Here is a 16832-nt window from a genome sequence, read left to right as displayed (position 1 = left end):
TGTAGAAAATGAGCAAGTGTTAGTCTGAAGGAATGGTGAGGATGAAAATGTCATCTTACTGAAAATGTCAAAGAGGAAGGGGTGAGAACAAGAAATGAGACTGTGATTGACGGCTTTACTATCCTCCCCATGTTCCTAGACTTCTTCCACACACAGACCTTCGACCCAGTGGCTTGCTTCCCCATAGTTACTAACCAGTGCTTCTCTTTATGCATGCTTCCAACCCAAAAATGGCTCCTATGTCATCTGATAAGTCTTTTTGTTTTACACCTTTAAATTTTATTTTTTTGTGTTTTGCCTACCTGTGCACCATGTGTGTGCAATGCCCACAGAGGCCAGAAGAGGGCATCAGACTCCTTGGACTGTAGTTACAGTTAGTGGTGAGATGTCATGTGGGTGCTAGTAATAGAACCCATGTCCTCAGGAAGAGTAACTGGTGTTAACCACTGAGCCGTCCTCCAGTCTCTCACCTGATAAGTCTTTGGAACTTCTGCCTTCCTTTCCCTGCCTCTATCTTCCAGTTTGGGCAATTTGAACTCAGTGGATTCAAATTTTGTCTGCATTATGGTTTTGGTATTTTTTTTTCTTTTTCTATTTTTGAAAGAGTCTCACTGTGTAGCCATGACTGGCCTTCACTTCCTCTATACCAGGCTGGCCTCAGACACACAGAGATCCACTTGCTTCTGCCTCCTGAGTGCTGGGATTAAAGGTGTGTACCATCCGGCTCTGTCTGCATTATGAAATACTTAGGGTTACATTTTTGTTCTTTCTTCCTTTATTTAAAAAATTATGTATTTTATTTTATATGTATCTGCAGAGGAATTTTAATTTAGATCATGGCTGTTCTAGCAAGAGATCACATCCAAAGATCTTCTGGGTCTGTGTGAACCAGCTGGAATACAAACACGCCTTTAGTCTAAGAGACAGAGGCAAGCAGATCTGAGTTCAAGGCCAAGCTGGTATAGAGCAAGTTTCAGGTAAAGAAAAGCTTAAATCCAGGCATAGGGTACATGCCTTTAATCCCAAATAATGAAGGTAAAATTAATTTGTACAAGGAAGCAACCAAGTATGAAAGTGATATTTGAGTGGCAGAAATAGTGATGAATCAGAGAAAGATTTTACAGAATAGCATATGCTCAACTCTCAGGAAAAGAGAAGGGGAAGACACTTAAGGGGCAATGTGGAGAGTTTTTACCGGGACAATAACAGAGAGGTAGGTTACAGAGAGAGAGAGAGAGAGAGAGAGAGAGAGAGAGAGAGAGAGAGAACTCAGGTGGAGAATGAATGAACCAGAGAATGAGAAGGAGCCAGGATATTAGAGCAGATTGCTGGAGATAGTTTGAGGTCAAGGAGAGCAATTCAGAGGGTGAAAAAAAGCCAGATTGAATAAGTCACCTGGGAGAGGTGTTTGAGCCAGAACAGTTGAGTTGAACCAGCCAGCCCAGAGATCAGTAAGAACAAGAAAGGGTGAGCTTATTCAGTAGTAAGTCTCGGAGGCTGAAAACATTTGAGGCCTAGACTAAATTGCATGGAGGCTAGAAGCTTCCTGGACTAGGCCTAGGTTAGTAGACAGAGGCAGAAAGCCTCTGAGGCAACAATTGAACAGGAGAATAAAAGTTATTTTCGCATGTATCAACATTTTGCTTGCTTGTATAGTATCTGCAGGATCATTTTATGCATGCCTAGTGCCCGTAAGACCAGAAAAGGGTAATAGATCCCCTGGAACTGGTGATATAGACTGGTTGTAAGCTGTCACATGGGTATTGGGGACTGATGGCAGGCTCTCTGGGAGAGCTGCAAAGGCTCTCAACCACTAAGCTACCACGACAGTTTCCTGGTATTTCTTTCTACATTTTGTTTTGTTTGGTTTTGAGACAGACTTTCACTCTGCTGCTCAGGATGCCCTGGAACTTGCTATACTGGCAAGGATGACCCTGAACTACTCATCCTCTTGCTTTGAACTTCTCCAGTGCTAGGATTACACATATGAGCCATCATCTCACCTGCCTTATCTAATGTGATGCTAGGACTGGAACACAGGGCTTTGTGCATGCCAGGCAAGCCTTCCTCTGACTGAGTACATACTAGCTCTGGAGAAGGGTGTAGGCAGCGAGGCCAATGGCTATGGTAAAGGCTTCTGTCCTGGGGACAGCACAGTGGACTTTCACTTTCTGCACTAACAGCACAGTTAGATGCGGAGGAAAGGTCAGAACAAGCTGTCTGTCGTGGTTTTTATAATGCACCACTCCTTGAAGGGCTAATGGCAGTCAAGGGATAGTAACATTTTTCTCAGTGGTGTAGCCATTGATGAGTTGCCCATGCTCTAGTAATAACCTTCCACACAGGTTCAGGCAAGAAGTTCTAATCAGTCTCAGTGAGGCACACATGAGATGGCATGGAAGTGGGGAGGAAACTTGTGAGAAAGAAGAAGAGTTTCAGTAGAACAGGGCAGGGGGATGAGAGAGGGGAAGAGGTGGTAAAGGTAGCAAAACTCATTATATACATGAATGAAACTTTAAAGAATCGAAAAACTAAAAAAGAAAAGTAAGAAAAAAAAATGACCAAAGGCTGCATTAGGTCGGACAACAAAGGCTTCACTTAGAAGACTGACATTAAACTGAGATGGAGTACAAGGAAGAAGATGAAGGTGACCATTTCAGTAGCTGAAAAATCCCTGAGGTGTACATGGTAATACTGGAGAAGTAAGGGATGAGGTAGAGCTGGAAACCAGAGACAAGGAATGATATTCTTGGGCTGGAGAGATGGCTCAGTGGTTAAGAGCTCTGGCTGCTCTTCCAGAGGACTGTGTTCAATTTCCAGCACCCACGTGGCTCATGACTGTCTGTAACTCCAGTTTCAGGGGATCTGACTCCCTCACACAGATATACATTCAGACAAAGCATCAAGGTACATAATATAAAAATAAAATCATTAAAGAAGAAGAAGAGGAAGAAGAAGAAGAAGAAGAAGAAGAAGAAGAAGAAGAACCTTCCTTCCTTCCTTCCTTCCTTCCTTCCTTCCTTCCTTCCTTCCTTTCTTTCTTTCTTTCTTTCTTTCTTTCTTTCTTTCTTTCTTTCTTTCTTTTTCCCCCAGCCCCTATGTTTTCAAAAGAGCACATAAGCACCCAGGTTGCTGTCTGAAGAAGTGAGGGATTATTTGTTATTTCACATTTTTATGGCCTCAGTGATTATCCTTCCACAACAGTGTTGAGTCTTCACAAGGATTTACTCCCTTCCTACCATTGACCTGAACCTGAAGGGCATCAGCGTCCAACCTGTCCACTCTGGTGTCCTTTCCAGAGAGAATGTGTCTTGCACAGATGATACTCACTTCGGCAGGCTTCAATTTTCTGATTTTCTGTGACAGGTAAGGGAAGCACTGTCAGCATTCTCTCTAATCCATCTCTAAGGGACCTCTGAATGTGGACATTCACTGGGGACGTCATTTCATTCTTTTTAGCTAATTCATAGTAAGGACAATGCCCAGAACACAGAGTTTCTGCTGTGTTTAAAGCAAACCTGCTTTAGAGGATATATAACTTAGAGAAGATAGTTGAAGGATGTTCCCTCTAATGCTGTTCAACACAAACAGATCAGAAGCCATCACGCTGTCAGCTGACAAGGAAATGATTTAGATAGATCACAAACATTGTGATAATGAAAGAGATTTATGGGAAAGCATCTGTCTATCGATATTATTTAAGTATATGAAATGGCAATGTAGTTACTGAATAATCAGTTAAATTTAGAAATGAAGGAGTGGTTTGATCTGCTATGTGATTATGAGATCCAGGAGAAGGCATGTTGTTCTGACATTCTTATTTCGTAGACATAGAAATGGGGGCCTCAAGACATTAAACTGGCTCATCAAGGGCATGTTTATCAGACTAGCCAAGAGCCAGAGTGTGCTGACTAGTATGAACACATCATTAATGAGGTCACAATGTTGTCTCCTGTAGGAGGAAATAGGGTGTTTTCTTTAAAACGTCTTTACTCTCCCTGAACCGTTGTGTAGCCAAAGCTCAGAGAGCTCAGTGGCCTTCAGATGGGGAGCAGGGCTGGGTGGTACAGAAATCAACTGCTGTGGCAGCCTTGAAAGGGAGATAATACAGCACACACTGAGAGGAGAAGTAGCTACCAGCAATAAATGAAGTCTTTTGCAAGGAGTTGTCTTTATACTGTGTTTCTATCTTGGTGATGTAAACCTGCCAGGTTCAAAATGTTCCTTGCAAAGGGAAACATGTGCATGGAAGTTGGAAGACCCAAACAGATCTCCCGTGGAGAGTGCCAGCTCTTCCTAGCACAGCCGGGGACAGCAGGAGAGAAAGCATCAAGCGAGGAGGCTGGGGGAAGACTCTGTAGTGCTAAGGGGTTTGAATTACATCCTGCGGGAGGAGGACACCTCCCGAAACCCAGACGCTTCTTTCTTCAGTTAATCCCACTTTCACTTCTCAGAAGTCCTCTTCTCATTGACATTTTTGTCTCTGTGAACAGCTAAATGCGTTGTTTATTTACTTATTTATTATCTATAATAATCAAAGAATCAAAACCTAAGAATCAAACCTAGGCCCTCTAGCATGCTGGGAAAACTGTACCACCAAGCAGCATCTCAACCCACATGTACTTATTTATCCTATTTAAATGCTTGTTTTAAGGACGGGATTTATGTTTTTTTTTTAGCTTTAGTGGCAAATAATTGATAGATATCTTTATATGTTTGGTATTCCTTGCTTTCAGGTGCTATGCTGAGAATAAAGTAAATAAAGATAAATATATACAAATGCATAAAAATAAGTTAAAATTTTTTTTGTGTGTTTAAATACCATTCCACACATAACATTAGTTTTAAAAGTCTCTTCCTTTGAAACATATTGTAGCCTTTAAAACTCTACTTTGATAAAAATTCTACAGTTGACATGTGAAAATACTGAGATCTTAAAGATTATATAATGAAACATTTAAAAAGGATATACGTAGTAAATCACCTTTTATAAAGTATATCATTTTATGAGCTTGGACAACCATGATAAAACAATTATGAGGATAGTTATAAAGTGGCAAAAACTAGAATGAAAAGCTGTAATTAACAGGGTGTGGTTTAATCGTAATACTTGGGAGGCAGAGGCAGGTGGATCTCTGTGAATCTGAGCCATAGTCTATATAGTAAGTTTCAGGGCAGCCAGTGAGACCCTATCTCAAAAAGAGGTGTGTGTTATAAGTGACTAAAGTAATATATACAAGTCCTGAGATTCGACCTCCAGCCCTGAAAAACAATATTACCTTTAAGAAACATTTTCTTTAGTGGTGTAGCTACTGGTAATGTGGTTATGTTCCTATAAATAACCCTTTACTCATCCTTACATAAAATATATTCATGTAGAGGAATTTTAATCCAGCAACATGGCTGCTTTGGCAAGGGATCTTATCCAAAGATCTAGGTTTATATGATCCAGCCAGAATGCAGACATGCCCTGGATTATAATATGATCTGGCTGGAAGATAGGCACACCCTTACTACACACCTTTAATCCCTAAGAGTGGAGGTGAGGTTAGTTTGTAGAAGAAAGCAGCTGTATTTGAAAGGGATGCCTAATTGAAGGGAAGACAAAGTGATGAATCAGAGAAAGATTTGACAGAATGACTCGGAGATAGGAAATGCCCAACTCACATGAGAACAGCACAGGAAAAAAATAGGCTACATAAGAGTACCAAGAGATAAATTGGGTGTGGTGTGTGTATGACAGTTTTAGAGAGATAGGTTGCAGAGAGAACAAGCTAGACACAGGTGAAGACAGAATTCAGATAATGAGAAGGAGCCAGAAGATTAGAACATATTGCCAAAGTTAGTATGAGGCCAAGCAGAGCAATTCAGGCAGAAGCAGAGACAAGCCAGATCAAACCAGTCAGCTTGGAAGGTAAGTTTGTACAGAAGCTAGAAGATTCCAGGCTTAAGCCTAGGAATAGTTAAATAGAAGTGCTCTGGGCTCAGCTCAAGCCATGTATTACGACAGCTTGTGTACAGCTCTCATCTCATCACTTCATTTGAGGAAATAAAAGCAACATTTACATATTGGGTTACACAGACACACACCCATATACACAGTCATATACCACACACATGAATACACAAACATCACACACACACAAACATACACACCACACATACACACAGACATACACTACACACACATACACACACACACACACACAAATACACACACCACGTGAAACCTGAAGGGGAACTAGTTGGGAAGGGGAAGCAGATCAGTGGGGGGTGGGACAAGGGAGGTATGACCAAAATGCATTACGCACATGTATGAAGATAAAGTGAAACCAATCATTACATTTAGTCAGTATATGTCAATATAAATCTAGGAAAAATGATGAATGGATTTTGAAAGAGAACAAACAATTGATGACAGCTATGACTGAAGTGATAGCTCCATAGAGGATACAAGCTGAGATGTTTAAAAAGGAGTATGATGTAGAAAGACAAACAGATGAGAAGCGTGACAAAGATAGGCTTATGGCGCTGCAGCTCTCACGTTTATGCAGGCAGAGGTTTTGTGATCTCAAGTTCATGTGTCTTCTAATGTATTCATTGTTCACTTGTACTTCTCACCTGGAGCTTCTTTTACGTAAACATTTTATTTATGTATTTATTAATGTGTGTGTGTGTGTGTGTGTGTGTGTGTATACATGGCATGCCTATGGAGGTCAAAGGATGACTGTTGGGAGTTGGTTCTCTCCCGTTGCTTTGTGGGATCTGGGGGACCTAACTCAGGTCATCATCCTTATGTGCCCATGCTTCTACCTGCTGAACCATCTTGCCAACCTTGGAACTTCTTCTTTTTTTTAAATGAATTTAAAAATTAGATTTATTCATTTATTTAAAGTGGGTGATTGTTTTACCTACATGTGTGGATGTATACCATGTGTGTGCCTGATGTCCAAGAATGTCAGAAGAGGAAGTCAGACCCCCTGAAATTGGAGGTTTAAATGGTTGTGAGCCACCATGTGGGCACTGGGAACTGAACCAGGTCCTCTGTGAGAGCAATAAGCGCTCTTAACTACTGAGCCATCTCTCCAGCCCCAGCATGGAATTTCTTAAGGCTGTAATAAAACACTAAAGATAGTTAACTTTAGGAAGGGCAGATTTGGCTAAGTATAAAACTAAAACAAACCACCAACAAACAAACCCAAATGCCGCATATTTATCATGGAACATTTCTAAGGTTAAACATCATGGCCGTTAATAATGCAGACTCTTTTAGGTCAGAAGATTCTGGTCTCTGTAGATTCTGTGCCTTCATGGTCTAGGGAGGTGGTTTAAGGTTGAGGGTGGCTTTGAAGGGTCATAGTGGTGGATTATTCTTCTGTGCTGTGGTAATTTGCATATAAAGTGTTTTGCAAAAGGTCTCCTGTCTTGAAGGCTTGTCACCCAGCCAGCCATGCTGCTGATGGGTGGTAGAATTATAGGGGTGCTAATTTCATTCATAAGCTATTGGGGGTGGGGCCCAGTGGAGGAAAAGGCATGTCTTTGAAGGGTGCAACTTGCCCTGGTCCTCTCCTGGCTCTTGCTTTGTTTCCTGGCTGCCAGGAGGTGAGCGCTGCATTCTGTCACCTGCTGTGAGGTCCTGTCTCACCCTGTCCTGTCTCACAGCAAATGGATGGAGCAGAATGGATCAAAACCCCTTACGTCATGAACCAAATACACTGTCTCTTCCTCTGCCTCATATAATCGTTTATTTCACAGCACAAAGACTCCCTAGCACTGTCTAATTTGTAGGGTGGATTAATAAATGTATGCATGGAAACAATCCTGGGAAAACTCTGCTACCAACACAGCAGCTACTCCAGTGAATTCACGGAGCAGCGTGGAAAAACATCACCCACCCTTGCCTGAAGCCTAATCACACTGAGAACCCTTAGGGGAGGAAAGCAGAGTGATAGCGCTGGGACACAAGTCTGAGTTCCAAAGCCTTTGGCTTTGACCTTAATCGCGTTGTCACACTGCACTTCACCTCAGTTGTCTCTAAAATGTGGATTAATGTGTCCTTCAGGGCTCCTCTGAGAGTTAAGTGAGCTAACGTTTAAGAAGGGCTGAGTTCACAGGAGGCCCTCAGGAGCACCGATTCCCTTTAGCCCAACCTGAACGCCTTCCCCCTCCACTTGAGAGTGGTGGATTACAGGTGTGTTAAGATGCTTAGGTAGGTAATACTTTTTTTTCCAAAGGTTTATTTTGTTTTATGTGCATGAGTTTTTCTTGCATGTACGTCCGTGCGCCACATTCACGCCTGATGCCCTCAGAGTTTAGAAGAGGGCATCAAATGCCCCGGACCTGGAGTTGTGGACAGTTCTAATCCACCATGTGGCCACTGGGAACTGAACCCAAATCCCCTGCAAGAATGACACGTGCTCTAGATAACAAGTCCCTAGATAATGTTCTTTTTATTGTTTGTTTGTTTTGTTTTGTTTTGTTTTGTTTTGTTTTGTTTTTCAAGACAGGGTTTCTCTGTCCTGGACTGGCTTTGTAGACCAGGCCGGCCTCAAACTCAGGTTTCTTCTGCCTGCCTCTGCCTCCTGGGTGCTGGGATTACAGGCGAGCACCACCATGCCCAGCTAGATAACGTTCTTAATTTGGGAAATTTAGTTATGAGTACAATGTAACTGTTGGACCTATTTTATTTAGAATTTAGAAATAAAGCTTTTTTTTTTTTTTTTAAGTAGGTCTTCGACTGAAGTTGTCATTATGCTCATTTCTTTCCCTCTAAAAGAACAGGGTTGGATGCAGATTGCAAAACACGGGGCAGAGGGATAGTTTTCAACACAACAACCTCTCTTTCCTCTTTTGCCTGTTGGGTATACTGTCTCTCTCTCTCTCTCTCCCACTCTCTATCTCTCCCTGTCTACACACACACGGGGGTGGGGAGGAGAGAGAGAGAGAGAGAGATAGGAAATAAAGAGCAGAAAAATCCCAAGAGATAGTAAGACCTTTTAGGATTTTCCAAAGGGATTTTCCTCTCTTTCTTGGCACGCTTGGCCTTTCCCCTCATGGGGCTGGAAGGAAACCCTGCCGGCAGGGTGAGAGAGTGTGAGGGCGTTCTGTGCTCTCTGCCAGGAGATTTCTCACAGTAGGAGTGGGCAGATGGGGAAAGAGACTGAGGGAAGAGCTGCTCTCACCCAGGGAACCAGAGCGGAGCACAGATGGCCTTCTGTGGCTTGGTATAGCACAGTGGTAGCATGCTTGTCTGGCATGATGAAGGCAGGCCTTGGCTGCAGTCTCTAGCACCGAAAATGTGAACAAAATGCACCCTCACACACAGAATTCCCCCCGGATTCCTCTTATTTTGTCACTTTGGTGTTTTTGTGGGTGAATGACTGCTTACTTTAAAAGTGACAAATGTTAGTTTTTATGTAGGTTCAAATTTTCCTCAGTATTGTCAATAGGACTGTTATATAGCTATTTTTTTTTTTTTTTTAAATATAGGGTCTAATGTACCCAACACTGGCTTTTGTAGTTCTGATGATCTTGAACTTCTGATCCTCTTGTCTCCCCACCTCAGGTGCTAGGATTACCTGTATGTGCTGCCTCGGTTGCTTTATAAGGTTCTGGGACTCCTTATCAGGTCTTTGTACATACCAGGCAAGCTCTCTGTCAACTGCGCTACATCCAAGTCTCTGTTTTATTCTTCACGCAAAATGATTGTATGTTTAGGTTTGGCCTTGCTGTGTACTCATCAGTGGCCACCCTTTACCATTCCCTGCTAAAGTGACTGTCCTTTTCCATGGGAAAGAGTCCTCTTGGTCTTCCCAATTACTTGTCTGAGCATCAGAGTCATTTCACCTTCTTTGCTGTCATGGCATTTTGGTGTTTGGGAGAAGGAGAGTGCTACAAATGAGCTTTGCTTAGTTTTTGTCGACAATATGGTTTTTAGGTTAAGCATTTTTTTCTACTAATTTGTACTGTTTTGTCTGAACGTGTCTCTGCACTACATTCATGCCGAGCCCAGGAGGGCATCAGATTCCCTGGAAATGGAGTTAGATAGTTGTGAGCTGCCATGGGAGTGCTGGGAATCAAACCCAGATCCTCTAGAAGAGCAGCCGGTGCTCCTAACCACTGGAACAGCTCTCCAGCTTACAATATGATTTTTGTTGTTGAAAGTAAGATTAATCCAGCAGCTGCAGCAATAACAGGAAGCAGCAGGTCCTTTTCTCCCCCCTGCCATTTTCAGATGAAGATTCTGCCTCAGGCATCATCGCCAGCATCTCTGCGCCTCTGTGTTTCTTCTAGTAGTAGCCATGTTCTAGTAGGAACATGGCTGTGACAGGTGAACTCCTCCAAAATCCCCCTGGAGTCCGTCCTTTGTGAAGTGGTGGTTTGAGTGAGAATGGCTGCCAGAGGTTCATATGTTTGAATGTTTGGTTCCCTGATGATGGAACTGTTTGGAGAGGTTAAGTATGGCCTTGCTGGAGTAAGGCTGTCACTGAGGGTGGGCTTTGATGTTTCAAAACCCCACGCCATTCCCAGTTATTTCCCTGTCCCCTCTTTTTGCCTCATGCTTGTAGATCAGATGTAAGCTTTCAGCTACTTCTCCATCTCCATGCCTACCTACCTGTGCAGAGGGGCTTTCGGCTACTCTGTGGGTTCCTTTTTCTACCACCCTTCTCCACCCCTATCCTGCTCTTCCAGTGCCCCGACACTAGGTAGGAGAGTAAGAAGGCTGGAGTTGAAAGGGGGCATTGATATCGTTACACTATTTCCCGCTGCTTAGGGGCATCAAGTTCCTTGGGGCAAGTTTGATCTTGATTATCCAAGTTTGATCAGGTTATCCAAGTTCTTCTTCTCATCTCTTTGCGAACAACCACCTGAAAAACTGCAATGAAAGCATCCAGAAACCAGCAACCACCACCACCAGTAGCAGCTGCAGCCAAAGCACTTCTCAGTGTTCAAGCATTTCTATACCCTTTCAAGAGTTTCTGAAGCTGGCAAAATCACACCCTTGCTAGGCATGAGGCAAATCAGAGTCAGCTGCTGTGGATAATCTAAAGCTTCCCCATATCCCACACGTGGGAGTAAAACAAAAACATATTCCTATAACATTTTTGTGTTTTTTTTTAAAGGAAATCACTATATGTTTGCCTGTTGCCATGCTCCCAATGATGATCATGGACTAACGCCCTTAAATGATAACCAAGCCCACAATTAAATGCTTTCTTTTGCAAGTTGCCTTGGTCATGGTGTCTAATAGAATAGCAACTAAGACAGAAGTATTTTCTTGAACAATTAACCAATCAAATAATGTCCTCTGTGTTCCTTCAGCAAACAGAAAATGTCTCCATTATATACGGTGGATTCTGGGAACCAAACCCAGGTCCCCTGGAAGAGCAGCCAGTGCTCTTAACTGCTGACTTATCTCTCCATGCACACCATCTTATTTCACGCCAATTTAATTGCTTCTTTTTTAGCCTTTCATCACTAAAAAAAAAAGTTTACTTGTTTTTATTTTGAATGTATGGCATGGGTGTGGATCACGTGAGTGCTTGGTTCTCACAGAGATCAGAAGAAGATAGTGAACCCCTAGAACTGGAGTTACGGTGCAGGGAAACTGAACTCAGATCCTCTGCAAGAGCAGTAAGTGCTCTTCACCACTGAGCCATCGCTCTAATCCCTACCTTCCTTCCTTCTCTCTTTCTTTCTCTCTTTCTTTCTTTCTTTCTTTCTTTCTTTCTTTCTTTCTTTCTTTCTTTCTTTCTCTCTTTCTCTCTTTCTCTCTTTCTCTTTCTCTCTTTCTCTCTCCCCTTCCTTCCTTCCTTCCTTCCTTCCTTCCTTCCTTCCTTCCTTCCTTCTTTCTTTCTCTCTTTCCATTTTCTTTTATTTTTTTGAGGCAGGGTCTCAGGTAGCCCAGGCTAACCTTGAATTAAGTCTGCAGCCAAGGCCCTGATTACAAGTTTGATTAGTTCTGAGATGGAATTATTAAACTTATATTTGTACAGCAGTGGCTATTTATGCCTTGAGTTAATTCTGTTTCTGTGTTAGTATCATTCTATTATTTCATTCTGCCACACCTACTCCAAGCCATTCCTCCACCCTATCCAGCATCTCCTGGGAGTAGTCGTAAAGCATTGAGCCACAGTGACCTTGTTGAGTTATTTCATGGGAAGACACAATTAAGACTATAATGTGTTCCTGGAAAATGGTGGTGCTGAGTCAGTTCTCTGGTTCTCCCTGCCCAGTCTTACTACTTCCGAATTACACATCACTAGTAGGAAGGCCTGTAACACATTTATTCCAGATGGCGTATTGCTAATAAACCTGGAGAACATTTCAAAAGTCCCTGAGAGCCAGTGGGAAACTGTTTTATATACTGACCCAAATGTATAGTATATTTCCTACATCTGTGTTGTAGGATCTTAGTAGGAAAAGTATATTTGGCGGTGGGATGGGTGGAGGATTTGAAACAGGCTTAGAAAGTTTGATAATGTTTGGTTTCGTATAAATGTTCACACAATTTCTCACTAATAACAGTAAGTGATGAAAACAACAGCAACATCTAGGCTACACTGAGTGTTTAAAAGGTCGCAGGCCATATAGTAAATACTCAAATATGAAAAATTTAGTTCCCATAACTTTATTTTCTCTACCTGACTTGATTTCTTTGGGGACCAAGGCAGCAACACCAGGGTCTAGCTCTTCAGGTACAAACGGCTAGTAGGTGCCGCCGACAAGAGGGTGGTTGGCGTTTATTTCCTGTCCAGCTTGAGCGTGCTCAGTTACCTCTCCTACAGCGAGGAGCCTGGTCCCGTGACTTTGTGCAGTTTCCCTCAGGGTGCCCGTAGCCGGTAAGAAGATTCTCCGCCTGCAAGTGGTTACAGGGTTCTGCTCAAGCCTTAACATTTTCGTGGAACCTCCCACATCACCTTGCTGCACGCGCTATCTCATTTCCTAGCACTATCCTGACCGAAGTGCGTAGCAGCTAAGATGAAGGCAGAACCCTCCTCAGTTTAGAAGTAGTCTTTTCCGAGTTTTCCTGGCGCCGCCCCGTTCTCCAACCTCCGGTGTGGCTGCTGTGACTTCTGGAAATTCCGTTCTTTAATTTATGCCCTCATCAGTAAAATCTAAAATCTCTTTGTTGATGGAGTTCAGAAACTTCTCAAAGTTGTGTCAGGGTCTCAGGTAGCCGTCAGGCTGGCTTTGAATTTACTATGCTTCTGCTTAGGGAGACTCCTTGATGGAGTGGTTGGAATAGGTGCACCCTGCCATGACTTGGCCAAATAGGAGGCAGCTGTAGTTTCCTGAGCTCATCATTTGGCCTTCTGTTTTGTTTCACTGATCCACTTACCTGTTTTTGTGCCAGCACCATGCTGTTTTTACTACCATGCCTCTGGAATATAGCTTGAAATCTGGAATGGCAATCTCTCCTACATTGTTCTTTTTGTTGAGGATTGCTCTAGCCATCTGGGTCTTTTGTAATTGCATATAAATTATAGATTTTGTTTTTCAATTTCTATGAAGGACGTCGTGGGGATTCCGATCGGGACTACGTTGAAGCTGTAAATTGCTTTGTGTAGGGTAGTAATCTTCATGATATTAATCTATTAATCTGTAAGCATGGAGGAGCTTCCCATTTTCCAGTGTTTTCCTCAGTCTCTTTCTTCAGAGATTAACAGTTTTCTTTGTTGAGGACTTTCATCTCTGGGACTTTTATCAAGAAGGTGTGTTGAGCTTTGTCAAAAGGACTTTTCTACATGTATTGAGATGATAATGTGATTTTTGTCTTGGTTAGATTTATTTCTAGGGTTTTTTTTTTGAGGCTGTTGTGAATGGGAGTGTGTCTATGATTTCTTTCTCAACATCCCTGTTATTGCTGTATAGAAATATTTCTGATTTTTCTTTTTTAATATTTATTAACTATTATTTATGTATTCACTTGGCAGCCTGATCATAGCCCCTCTTTCCTCTCCTCTTGCCCCCTCTTCTCTTTTCCCACTCCCCACTCCCCTACTCCTCAGAAAAAGGGAGACTCCCCCCTTGCAACCCACCTCAGCACATCAGGTTGAATCAGGACTGAATTCGTCCTTTTCTCCTGGGGCCAGGGGGGAGTGATCAAGGAGTAGGCAACAGAGTTCTTATCAGAGAGAGGCCCTGCTACCCTTACTAGGGTACCCACACAAAGACCGAGTTGCCCATCAGCTACATCTGTGTAGGGGGCTGGGGCCTAGGTCCCATTTATGGTCCATTTATGGTCCTTGGTTGGTGCTTCAGTCTCTGTAAGCCCCCTGAATCCTGGTTTGTTGGCTCTGTTTCTCTTCTTGTGGCACTCCTGTTTTTTGTTTTTGTTTGTTTGTTTTCTGAATCTGTATCCTGTCACTTCACTGAAAGGGCTGATCATTTTTAGGAGTTTTCTGATGGAGTGCTTAGGAACCCTTACATATAATCTCTTATAATCTGCAGCTAGGGATTGTTTGATTTCTTCTTCTTTTATTTATCCCTTAATTGTTCCTTTCTTGCCCATATACTCCAGCTAGTGCCTTGTGCACTGTATTGAGAAGGAGTTGTGTTGGCGGACAGCACTCTTATTCCTGATTTTAGTGAGACTGTTTTAAGGTTTTTCCATTTATGATGTTGGCTGTGGGTTTGCCATACATAGCTTTTATTCTGTCAAAGTATGTTCCCCCCAATCATTCTCTCTCTAGGACTTTTGTCAAAGGTGTGTTGAACTTTGTCAAAAGGCCATTTCCACATCTAGTGAGATGATAATGTGATTTTTGTCTTTAAGTCCATCTATGTGATTATATTTATTGATGTGTGTATATTGAACTATCTCTGCATCTCAGGGTAAAGACAACTTGGAATGATACTTTTGATATTTGCCTTTATTCAGTTTTCAAGTATTTAATTGAGAATATTTGCATCTGTATTAGGTAGGAATATAGATTGTGCCTTTATCTGGTTTTGGTAGTAGAGTGATACTGGTTTCACAGGAATTTGGAAGTGCTTCTTCTGTTTTTATTTATTTATTTAATAAGCTAAGAAGTGTTGGTTGTAGTTCTTTGAAAGTAGAATTATGTTTTCTTACATTTAGGTCACTGGCAGAGTTCCATTGTGCATCTATCTGGATCAGGGTCTTTTCTGGTCAGGTTTTTATTGTTGTTTCAGTCTTGTTTATTATGGGTCTGTTTAGATTGTTGACCTTTTCTTGACTTACTTTTGGTGGTTTCAGTGAATCTAGAAACTCATCCATTTCTTTTAGATTAGTTCTTTGAGAAGTTTGGTCAATGTACTCTGATCATATTCACCCCTCCCCCAGCTCCAACCAGATTCACTCCGTTCCCGGCCTCCCCACGTTTGTGATCCCCTCTTTTAAAGTCCACCAAGCCCAATTTGTGCTCCCCACATGCTCTTGCATGTGTGGCCTTGCACTGGAGCATGGTCATATTCCCTTACGGTGTTCTGCATTTCTCTGGTTTCACACTGTTTCCCTATTAGTCTCCAATTCTGTTTATTTGGGTCTCTTCTTTCCCTTGGCTAATTGGGCCAAGGGACTGTCGACCTTGCTTTTTTCTCAAATGAATTTGTTTTCTTTGCTGGAACTGAGAGCAGCTGGTGATGGGCATCCCTCCTGCTTCCTGCTGACCACCCCCTGACCCCCAGTGCATTCTGGGAAATAGTTTCAGCGCCATTTTTTTTTATGGTGATCTTCCCTTCTGTTTACAAACGGACAAGAGCCAAGCTGTTCAGAGCTGTCATGTGGATCACTGAGCTGTTGGTTACTCAGCTTAAATGCCTAAGCATCTTCATTCTCTCCAAGAAGAAGCTGCTTCTTTCTCGCAGACTCACTATGGAGATAGCATTTCGAGTTTTAATCTCCTAATGTGGTTACCATCCATATCCACTCTCTAGCATCCAAAAATTTCATGTTAGATCTTTAAAAACATAAGCAGTTCGGGACATGTTAGTGGGTTTCAGGGATAGCATGCTGGTGCGTTTGTAAACCCCGCAGCCTTCAACTGTTCTCAGCTGACAGTAACCTTGCAGTGCTGAAAGGAGCACCCTGCACAGGCCCCACCGTCTCCTGCACACTTTAGAGTGCCCTCATTTCCAGTGTTTTGTTTCTTGGTTGCCAGCAGAACAAGATCATTTGATAACTTGTCGAGACTCGAAAGATACAGGATTCTTACAAAGAAATGAATAATCTTATGAAAAAAAGCAAGGGGTGACTTAAGAACTGTGCCGAGTCTTCCCAGAACCCCACCAACAAGTCTGTATTGATACTGTATCCCATCAGGGCAGCCGCCTTGGCCACAGCTGCCTCTCAGACCAGCATTTTGTTTTACCACTCTCATCCTCTTGAAGAATCTCTCAGATACGGGCTCTTAACTCCTCAGATTCAGTGGACAGATGGCCTTGGAGCAGCCCATTGACTGGACACTTTCTTCCACACTTTGTCCTGCAAGAGATGATGGATGAGAACACAGAGAGTCAATAGATCACAGAGGCAGAGTCCCTGTCTGTCCTGACCGCCCACTGTTGCTTGGTATTCTGTTGTGTGAGATGGTCTTGCCCAGGATTTCCCATTTTTCAAGCCTGTCCATTTCTTTTCATTGATTCAGTCAGGTCCGATGACCTTCAAATAACTTGCCCTTGGCTCAGTGAGATGGCTTAGTGGGCAAAGGTATCGGCCACTGAGCCTGGCAACCTGGATCCCACTTAGTGGAAGGAGAGAAACAATAATCCCCACAAGTAAACACACACACACACACACACACACACACACACACACACTTTCAGGCGGCTAAGGCCCAGACAGATTGCCCAGCAGCCCAGGAAAG

This window comes from Meriones unguiculatus, chromosome 8 (genome assembly GCF_030254825.1).
Source record: "Meriones unguiculatus strain TT.TT164.6M chromosome 8, Bangor_MerUng_6.1, whole genome shotgun sequence".
Taxonomy (NCBI): Eukaryota; Metazoa; Chordata; class Mammalia; order Rodentia; family Muridae; genus Meriones; species Meriones unguiculatus.
Note: the sequence above shows the minus strand (reverse complement) of the source record.